This window comes from Callorhinus ursinus, unplaced genomic scaffold (genome assembly GCF_003265705.2).
Source record: "Callorhinus ursinus isolate GAN/ISIS: 27379988/994484 unplaced genomic scaffold, GSC_fseal_2.0 scaffold1, whole genome shotgun sequence".
NCBI lineage: Eukaryota > Metazoa > Chordata > Mammalia > Carnivora > Otariidae > Callorhinus > Callorhinus ursinus.
In genome coordinates, this window is record NW_027397063.1 from 9,494,045 (window position 1) to 9,503,185 (window position 9,141).

The window sequence follows — 9,141 nt, forward strand, 5'->3', positions numbered from 1 at the left end:
AAAATGAAACCAACAGGATATATTAATGGATTCAATGGGAAGTATGAGAGATCGAGAAGTGGAAGCTAACTCCTGGGTTTTGGCCTAAATAATTAGAACAGAGTAGTCATTTTTAGTAGAACATTTTTTTTTTAATGTTTAAGAAAAAAGAAAAAAACAGAATGACCAAAGGATAGGGCTGTGTGAGCCTGAGGGCATGAAAAGATAATAGTGATCCATTTATTTGTCCAGAGCCAGGACAGTCAATCTATTGATTGCTAGAAGGAGGAAGTCACAATTTAGTAGGCACAGGGATAGGGGATTAAAAGATAAGCAGATTTTTTTTTTTTTTTAAGAGAATGAAAAGACTAGTCACAGACTGGGAGAAAATATTTGCAAAACATGTCTGAAAAGGTCTTGTATCCAGTGTATGCAAAGAACTCAACATTCGATGATAAGAAAACAAACAACCTAGGTAAAGATCTGGACACCTCACTAAAAAGATATACAGGTGACAAAAAAAAGCATATGAAAAGATGTTTGATTAAAATATGACATTAGGCTTCCTTTCAGCCGGAACCACCATTTTCCAGTAATTCACCAAAATGACCAACACAAAGGGAAAGAGGAGAGGTACCCGCTATATGTTCTCTAGAGCTTTTAGAAAACAAGGAGTTGTTCCTTTGGCCACATACATGCGAATCTATAAGAAAGGTGATATTGTGGACATCAAGGGAATGGGCACTGTTCAGAAAGGAATGCCCCACGAATGTTACCATGGTAAAACTGGAAGAGTCTACAATGTGACTCAGCATGCTGTTGGCATTGTTGTAAACAAACAAGTTAAGGGCAAGATTCTTGCCAAGAGAATTAATGTACGCATTGAGTATATTAAACACTCAAAGAGCCCAGATAGCTTCCTGAAGTGTGTGAAGGAAAATGACCAGAAAAACAAGGAAACCAAAGAGAAAGTTACTTGGGTTCAACTGGCGCCAGCCTGCCCCACCCAGAGAAGCACACTTTGTGAGAACTAATGGAAAGGAGCCCAAACTGCTGGAACCCATTCCCTATGAATTCATGGCATGAAAAATGTAAAGAAAATAAAAGACCTCAAGACTGTAACAACAACAAAAAATAATAATAAAAAAAATAAAATACGTCAGCAGGAAATTACAGATTAAAACACACCATTCTACAACCAAATTCAAAACAGAATTTAGATTCTATTATTGTTAGTCTGATATCTTGAATATCTTTTTATATCAAGTAAATCAACATCATTTGTCATTAAAAAATTGGTGACGGGTACTAAAGAGGGCATGTACTGAATGGAGCACTGGGTGTTATACGCAAACTGAATCATGGAACACTACATCAAAAACTAATGATGTAATGTATGGTGATTAACATAACAATAAAAAAATTAAAAAAAACCTAATGATGTAATATATGATGATTAACATAACATAATAAAATAAAAAATAAAAAACAGTATTTTGTTTCCATCTTTCCCCTTTATGACTATAATTCTTTATGTAATTTTTGAAATAAATTTAATAACAATAATTAAATTTTTAAATAAAGTAAATAAGTATAATAATATATTTTACCAAAAAATTGCAAATTAAAACAATAGTGCAACGCCACTACATGTCTATTAGAAAGACTAAAATTTTAAGAGACTGGCAACAGGAAATATTGGCAAGGATGCAAAGCAATAAGAACTCTCACTCATTGCCGGTGGTAATTTAAAACGGGACAACCATTTTGGAAGACAGTTCTTACCAGACAAAATATAGTCTTACTACACTATCTAAAATCTGTGTTTCTGTGTCTTTACCTAATTGAGTTGAAAATTTATGTCAACACAAAAACCTCCACACAAATGTTGATAGCAACTCTACTCATGATTGCCTCCAAACTGGGTGCAACCAAGATGCCTTTCATAGGTGAGTGAATAAACTAACTTTGGTACATCCATACAATGAAATATCATTCAGTGATAAAAAGAAAGAAGCATCAAGTCATGAAATGGCATGGAATAAACGTTAATGCATATTGCTAAGTGAAAAAAGCCATTCTAAAAGATACTCTATGATTCCAATTGTGTGGTATTCCAGAAAAGGCAAAGATAAAGGGACAATTAAAAGAACAGTGGTTTCCCAGGCTCCAGGGAAAAGGAAGAAAGAATATGTAGACAAAGCACAGAAGATTTTGAGGATAGTGAAACTATGTTGTGTGATACTGTAATGGTGGATATATGACATGCATTTGTCAATATCCATTGAACTATGAAACATACAGAGTGAGCCTTAATATAAACTATGGTCATCAGACTTTAGTTAATAATGTATCAATATTGGTTCATTAATTAATCCAAATATGACAAATAATGCAAGATATTATAAGGGGAACTGTTGGGGATTGAGTTATATGAGAAATCTCTAAACCATCTGCATAATTTTTCTGCAAATCTACAAATGTTCTAAAAGATAAAGTTTATCAATTAAAAAAACCCAGATTTTTGATGTGTATAATCAACCTGAGATTTCTATTAATAACTGAACTACCAGAAGACAAAAAAAAATTTTTAAATAAATATTTGAGAGCCATTTACATACCACTATTAAATAAAGCCGAAAAGTTTGAAAAGATTTTTCAACATAAAGTCTAAAAAAGTAAAACATCAAAAATAGATCTTCTGTATCATTTTTTCCCCCAAACTTGCCCAAATACTACTTGGGGCAGTGGTACTTGTTAAAAATATCTATTTCCAGGTCTTGTCCAAGACCCTTTGTATCCATGCATCCAGGGGACTGGCCTAGGAAGTTTTATTTTCAGCAGTAGCCAGAAGTAGCATTTTGTCTCCAGGCAAGATGGCAAACTACCACCCTACACATGCCCTGAAGAAAGAGCAAGATGAAATAGAAAAAGGAATTGATAGTATAGAAGTGAAAAACTGAGGAAAAATAAAGGTAGTCCTACTGAATGTATTTATTGAAAATGAGGTGGAACAGAGTCTCTATGCTTAGACTTTGTCAGGAGAGAGAGAAAGTGAAGAAGCCTGGAAGCTTCCAATGACAGTTGGAAGTAGAAGTAGGTGGATTAGGAATATAAGTAGAGGAAAAGAAGAGACTCTACCTCCCAAGACACTGAGGAGAAGATACGGACAAATTCTGAAGTGGGGTGAAGGGAAGCCTCTCTTTTTTATTTATCTTATTTGTAGAGGGCCACAAGTTGCTGAGTGGGGCTGCCAAGAGAGGAGGAAATATGGAATTTGTTCTGAGAGTAGTTTCTCAGCTGTAAGAACTGTAAGAGCTGTAAGAACCTAGATGACTCTGAACAAGAAAAAAAAAGAAAGTGGAATGGGACTGTTGGACTATCTCTGTAATTTGACTATTGTCTCTGCCTCCTGTATACAAGAGACAGGAGAGAGGGTATCTAAGAAGGTTATGATAAAAGCACACACCATGAAATTGGTTTAAAGGGTTGAGAAGCTTTATTAATAACAGTACTTTTGCATAGGAGCCGATTTTGCATGGACTGAAGAGAAAGAAGGAATAGGTAAGTTACTGAAAGCTTTGATGGAAGCAAAAATAAGTTCTTTAAAAGCAGGAGAGAGAAAGATGTGAGAATGGGAAGGCGTTGTTGGAAGGGATTTGCCACTTCCAATTTTTTTATAAGATTAATTTATTTATTTATTTCAGAGAGAGATAGAGTGTGAGGGGGAGGGACAGATAGAGAAGGTGAGAGAGAATCTGAAGCAGACAGGGAGCTTGACGTGGGGCTCAATCCCATGACTATGAGATCATGACCTGAGCCCAGATCAAGAGTCGGACACTTAATCAACTGAGACACCCAGGCACAACTTGCCACTTCCATTTTGATTAAGACCCACCCAACCCCAGGGAATATTAACATATTTCAAATAGGTGCAACCTCACCTGTGCTCTGAATCAAGGTGAACCAAATCCAGCAATATATTAGGACCGCTTTTCCCATTAGACAATAAGACGGTATTCCCAAATTCTGTGTACTTTTTCTGTGGAAGTGTAGACCAGACTCCTGGGTATCAACCTGCAACCTCCCTACTGAACCGCACCATTTGCGACCTCTTCTGCTTAGAGGGCTTGCTACCTATGTCCCTTGGTCCTCTTAACAGTTCTCTGGCAGAGTTGAGCCCTGAACCACCACCTAATTTCCTCCCAGCCACCTCCCCAAGGGAGGACCTGCTTCTGCTTCCTTCCCATCACAGTGGATGTACCGCCCTGATTTCCAACTAAAACAGATTCTACTGTATCCATGCTTGCTTTGCTGCCAAACTCTACGACAGGTTCCTTAGATATTAATAACTAAATATGAAGGGAGTTTCTCAATTTCCTTTGGACTTAATCCTTTTTATATAAAGCTCTTTCCTTGGGGCGCCTGGGTGGCTCAGTTGTCAAGCATCTGCCTTTGGCTCAGGTCATGATCCCGGGGTCCTGGGATCGAACCACACATCGGGGTCCCTGCTTGGCTCCCTGCTCGGCTCCCTGCTCGGCTCCCTGCTCAGCAGGAAGCCTGCTTCTCCCTCTTCCACACCCTTTGCTTGTGTTCCCTCTCTTAACAGCAAATTTCTGTTCTCAGTGACCACATATTTTCAGTGAGAGGAAGCACAAAGCAAACAAGATATATGATGACACAGCACAATCAGTGTTTTAAAGAAAATTATAGGTGGGTACAAAGAATAAGAAGTCCTGTGGGTGGGGAGCTATTATATTAAGTAGCATGGTCAAAAAATGATAAAATGACATTTGAGCAGAAATCTAAAGAAAGTGAGGGAGTTAGCCTTTTTATTTAAATTCCTAACAGAGCTCATCATTCAAATAATTGAATAAAAGAGTTTTAAGAGAAGACAAAATATAGTCTGTAGTCCTGCCTGTAAGGGAATGCAAATGATGGCAGGAGCTTAAAAAGTTTGGAAATCAAGAAAAGCAATGGATTTTGAAGTCTCTCAAGTTGATAGCTGATAAACCATGGGAAGAAGATGGAGAACTGGTACTATCACTCAATTGGAAACAAATCACTCAATTTGGAAACAACTCTGGATGTCAAATGTGTGACATTAGTTCCTTGTATAAAGAAATTATTTGTCGTTATACTTTTATTAGTATAAATGCACATTCTGGATGAAAGTATGAATTCACAATCAATATAATTCACTTCTGTTAACCTAAAACAACTGGACCATCAACTGGTTCTTCTAGTTCAACTAGCATAACTAGTTTTTTGAGTAAATAATGAGATTCTGGTCAGCAATCCCACATACAGACGTTAAAATTATCTCCTGCAAAAAAGTACCATATCTAAGGGGTTGCCGTTACCATTGAAAACTTACTCTCTTTCTGAAAATGTGAGGTCAGAGGCTGAGATTCCAGGCCTGCTGGCTAAGTCACAGGTTAGCCCAACGGAGCCCTACATCATAAATCTACACCGGCACACCCCCAGCCATGCACACAGTTGAGGGCGCCCACTGGCACATGAGAGTGTGCAAGGTTACTTGATGAACTTGCTCCTAGCATTCACTGAAATCCCTTCTCCAGCATCTCTGCTGCCTTAGCCTGACATAAACCTAACATTGTCACCCCAAATGGAGAGCGGGAGTGTGTATATGACAAGCTGTGTTCATGATGTTGGTTGTGTGTACGCTCCGTCTAGACCCTGTGGGAGGGTACTAGAGTATATAAGGGGCCTACACCCCACAGCCAGGACTACTGCCCAGTAGCAAAGGTACCTGAAAGGAAGCAGCATTCTAAAAGACAGTTTCATACTTTATATAACATTAAACTTATATTTTAGTATTATATATCTAGTATTTTTCAGCAAGTTGTCATTTGAATCAATCTGTATATTGGCATAATTATTTATTTTTTTCTTGTCTTTGGAATCAACTGACAGTGCAGAATTCCTTTATCTGAGAGAATTTGCAATATCATCAATCATTCCATTTGAGTCTTATAGCAATCACATGAAATAAATGCAAGCATAAATACAAGCATAATCCTCATTTTACATATATACATACATACGTAAAGCAAGCTTTAAGTTTAGTGATATGTGCCCCAGATCATGGAGTTTGTATTTGATGGAGTCAGAATTTGAATCCAGGTAATTGGGTCTGCAGAGCCCAAGTGTTTAACTGCATAGGCAATCTGACCATGTAGACGCCATCCCATAAGAGCAAGCCTATTGCACAATGCACTTGCATACTACATGCCAACTGCAATTTACTGTGCTTTAAGATGTTTCAAAACATCAAATCTATGTCAAAATGGCTGGTCTTCATTGGTAAACATTAGATGAGTTGAGTGATGATGTTCCTTTTACTTCAATGCATACTAAATCAAATGCAACTCTCCACTTATGCTGAAAATCACAATATTTTAATTAGTACTGCTGGATCTTAAATCCAAAAACTTCTTAACTTTGCAGGCAATAATTTATAGATATGTTCCCTTCCCCCAATAAACCCATATTTGGCTTTCAAAATAGCATGACATACTTAAATAATTTTACTGCCAAAGTCTTGAAAAGAATATTGTGATACACATACATAGTATTCACTAGTTTTTATTTCAGTAGACATGTGGGAATCCACCAGATATTTGCTTGAAGAAAGAAGCTTTTGATATGAAACCCCTTTCCCTCAACATATTAGATTCTTGATTTAATGCCTGAAGTAGTAAACCATAAAGGAATATAAAAAGCAGAGAGAAAGTAAGTTCATTGTTATAGAGAATTAAGCATATATATGTAATGTTATTTTTACAAGGCATAAAAAATGTTCATAAAATGCATTCTGTCACCCACACTTCTCAAAGACCTAGAAAAGTGCAATGCTGCAATATTTTTATATTTCTCAAATATAGATTCTTTTGGAATTTAAGTATCAAACAGAAGAAATTACATCACCTAATCCTTCCTCTCAGATTTTTATTTCTTTACCTAGTAAAATAGAAGTTATTTCCAACTTTAAAACCTGAATTATTTTCAAGCCCAGCTGTTAAAGATTATAGGTAAACTCCTGTAAAACCAGCTTATATTGGTTTTATGTTGGCAACCTGAGTTGACAGAAATAATATAACACATTTTTGGATTTACAGTGCAAAACACAAACTGGATTATAGTGGTACACAGAGGTATAATAAATATTAATGGGTAACCTCTCATTTTCTAAGTCTTTAGCTATTTAACAATGTTATCTATCTACTTATAATTGTTTGGTAAATCATACACATAAAAGAATGGGTGCAAAAGCAGTTCATTTGAATTATTTCAGGCTTAGTGGTGAAAAACAAGCCACCCTATGTATTTTAAGCAGATGTAAGTAATAAAGTGACTTGGGTACTTACAAATCTTTGAAAGGGCTGTAGTATTTACCCTGCTCAGGGCTCCCAGAAATGACTCTCAGAGCATAGAACTGACTCTTCGTGGAGCAACCTCTTAACCACAGTCTGGACACCACTGAACAGCATGTTCAGTATGTTCATTCACATACCATCATGGTACCAATCCAGGGATCTGGGGCCTGGACTCAAGAAAATACCCCAAATCTAGGTAAAGAATCTAGTTCACTTCTAAACCCCTACCTACACAGATACCTGGGAAATATAAATGCTAATTTTCTAGCCCTTGGAAATAGATGTTGAGTTGGAATCCAACATTAAGCGCAACTTTAAGGTCTAGTTTTGGGACTGAATTATGAATATAATTTTTTTATTTTAAAAATTTTTTTAAAAGATGTTATTTATTTATTTGACAGAGAGAAAGAGAGCACAAGTTGGGAAAGGGAGGAGGCAGAGAGAGAGGGAGAAGCAGGTTCCCTGCTGAGCATCATGACCTGAGCCAAAGGCAGACGCTTAACCACCTGAGCTACCCAGGTGCCCCAGAATATTAATATTTTTTTAAATGTAAACTAAACAAAATCATAGTTATGGGTACCCACCAATAAACAAATAATAAAACACCTGAAATTGATGCCTTAATATTATCTCTAACTAAACTCAACAGTTTTGTGGCTCTATTAAATTGGCAACTCTAAACATGTTTATCGGCCATTTCTAGTACCCCAAAGCATAGATTTAAAAATTCACAGGGGGCAACGAGGGTCAGTTGTTATGCAAAGGCCAAAAGATTGTTGGCAACCTGTAAATAATTCCGGTGGTTACTGAACCCGTAGACGCAAGAGGCAGAGAAGCCCCTGCCTCAGCGTCTACACAAAAAGTCATGTTCAACGTAGACTCTGGTGGTGAGAAATCATAAAGGGAATAATAACCAAACAGATGAGCAAAACAAATGATGTAAAATGACAATTTCACTGTGGAAATTCTCATTCAATCTATCAATGAGAATTGTTAACATTGCACTAAGATAGCAAGCCTAACACAATCTAGGTGGCTTGTCAGAAAAACAAAGCATAAAACACAGCCAATGTGTTGAGTTTAATGTCTCATAGAATTCGGAAAGTAACAAATTTCTAAGAAAAGATACAAAGTAATGTCTGTCATAAACCCATTATAATAATAACCTCTGTTTTCTTAATTAGAATGTTAAGTGTGTTATTTTTAACGGGGCTATTTCCAGTAAAATTCAATAAAATTATACCAGTTACATGGTCTGTGACAGGATTATTTTAGTGAACTCTCATAAGGTTGTATGAAGACAGGAGGCAAAAACCTATTTTGATGTTTTTTCTTATTTATCTTCCTCAGCAATTCTCATAAATATTTTTAGAATTTCCATTTGGGCTCTTATGGTGTTTTTGTTTGTTTGCTTTTATTTTTGTTTTTCTGCTTACTCCTTGCTCTATTATACAACAAAACTAAACATATATTTGGAATAGAATGTCTCACTGTATATTTTTAATCTGCATCAGCAAACTGGTCAATAGTTTCAAATGCCGAGAGGATTTTTTTCCTAGCACTTTATTCAGTTTACATGTGTGATCAAATGATCCAAAACTTCCTGATGTCCACAATGGTCCACTCAGCAAATACATCTGATATCTTAAATGAAAACATTGTTTTGTCCAAATTCTACAATCTTGGATATACCCAGTACAGCTGATGAGCAGTGAAAATTGGAGAGTAGCATTGTTGAATATTGCAGCTTGGCTAGAAATCT

The 9,141-nt window shown here is 36.4% G+C and overlaps 1 pseudogene; it reads left to right on the top strand.

Annotated features, from left to right (window-relative positions):
* Positions 1-581: 581 nt before the first annotated feature.
* Positions 582-1,065, top strand: LOC141373321 (large ribosomal subunit protein eL21-like; annotated as a pseudogene).
* Positions 1,066-9,141: the final 8,076 nt, after the last annotated feature.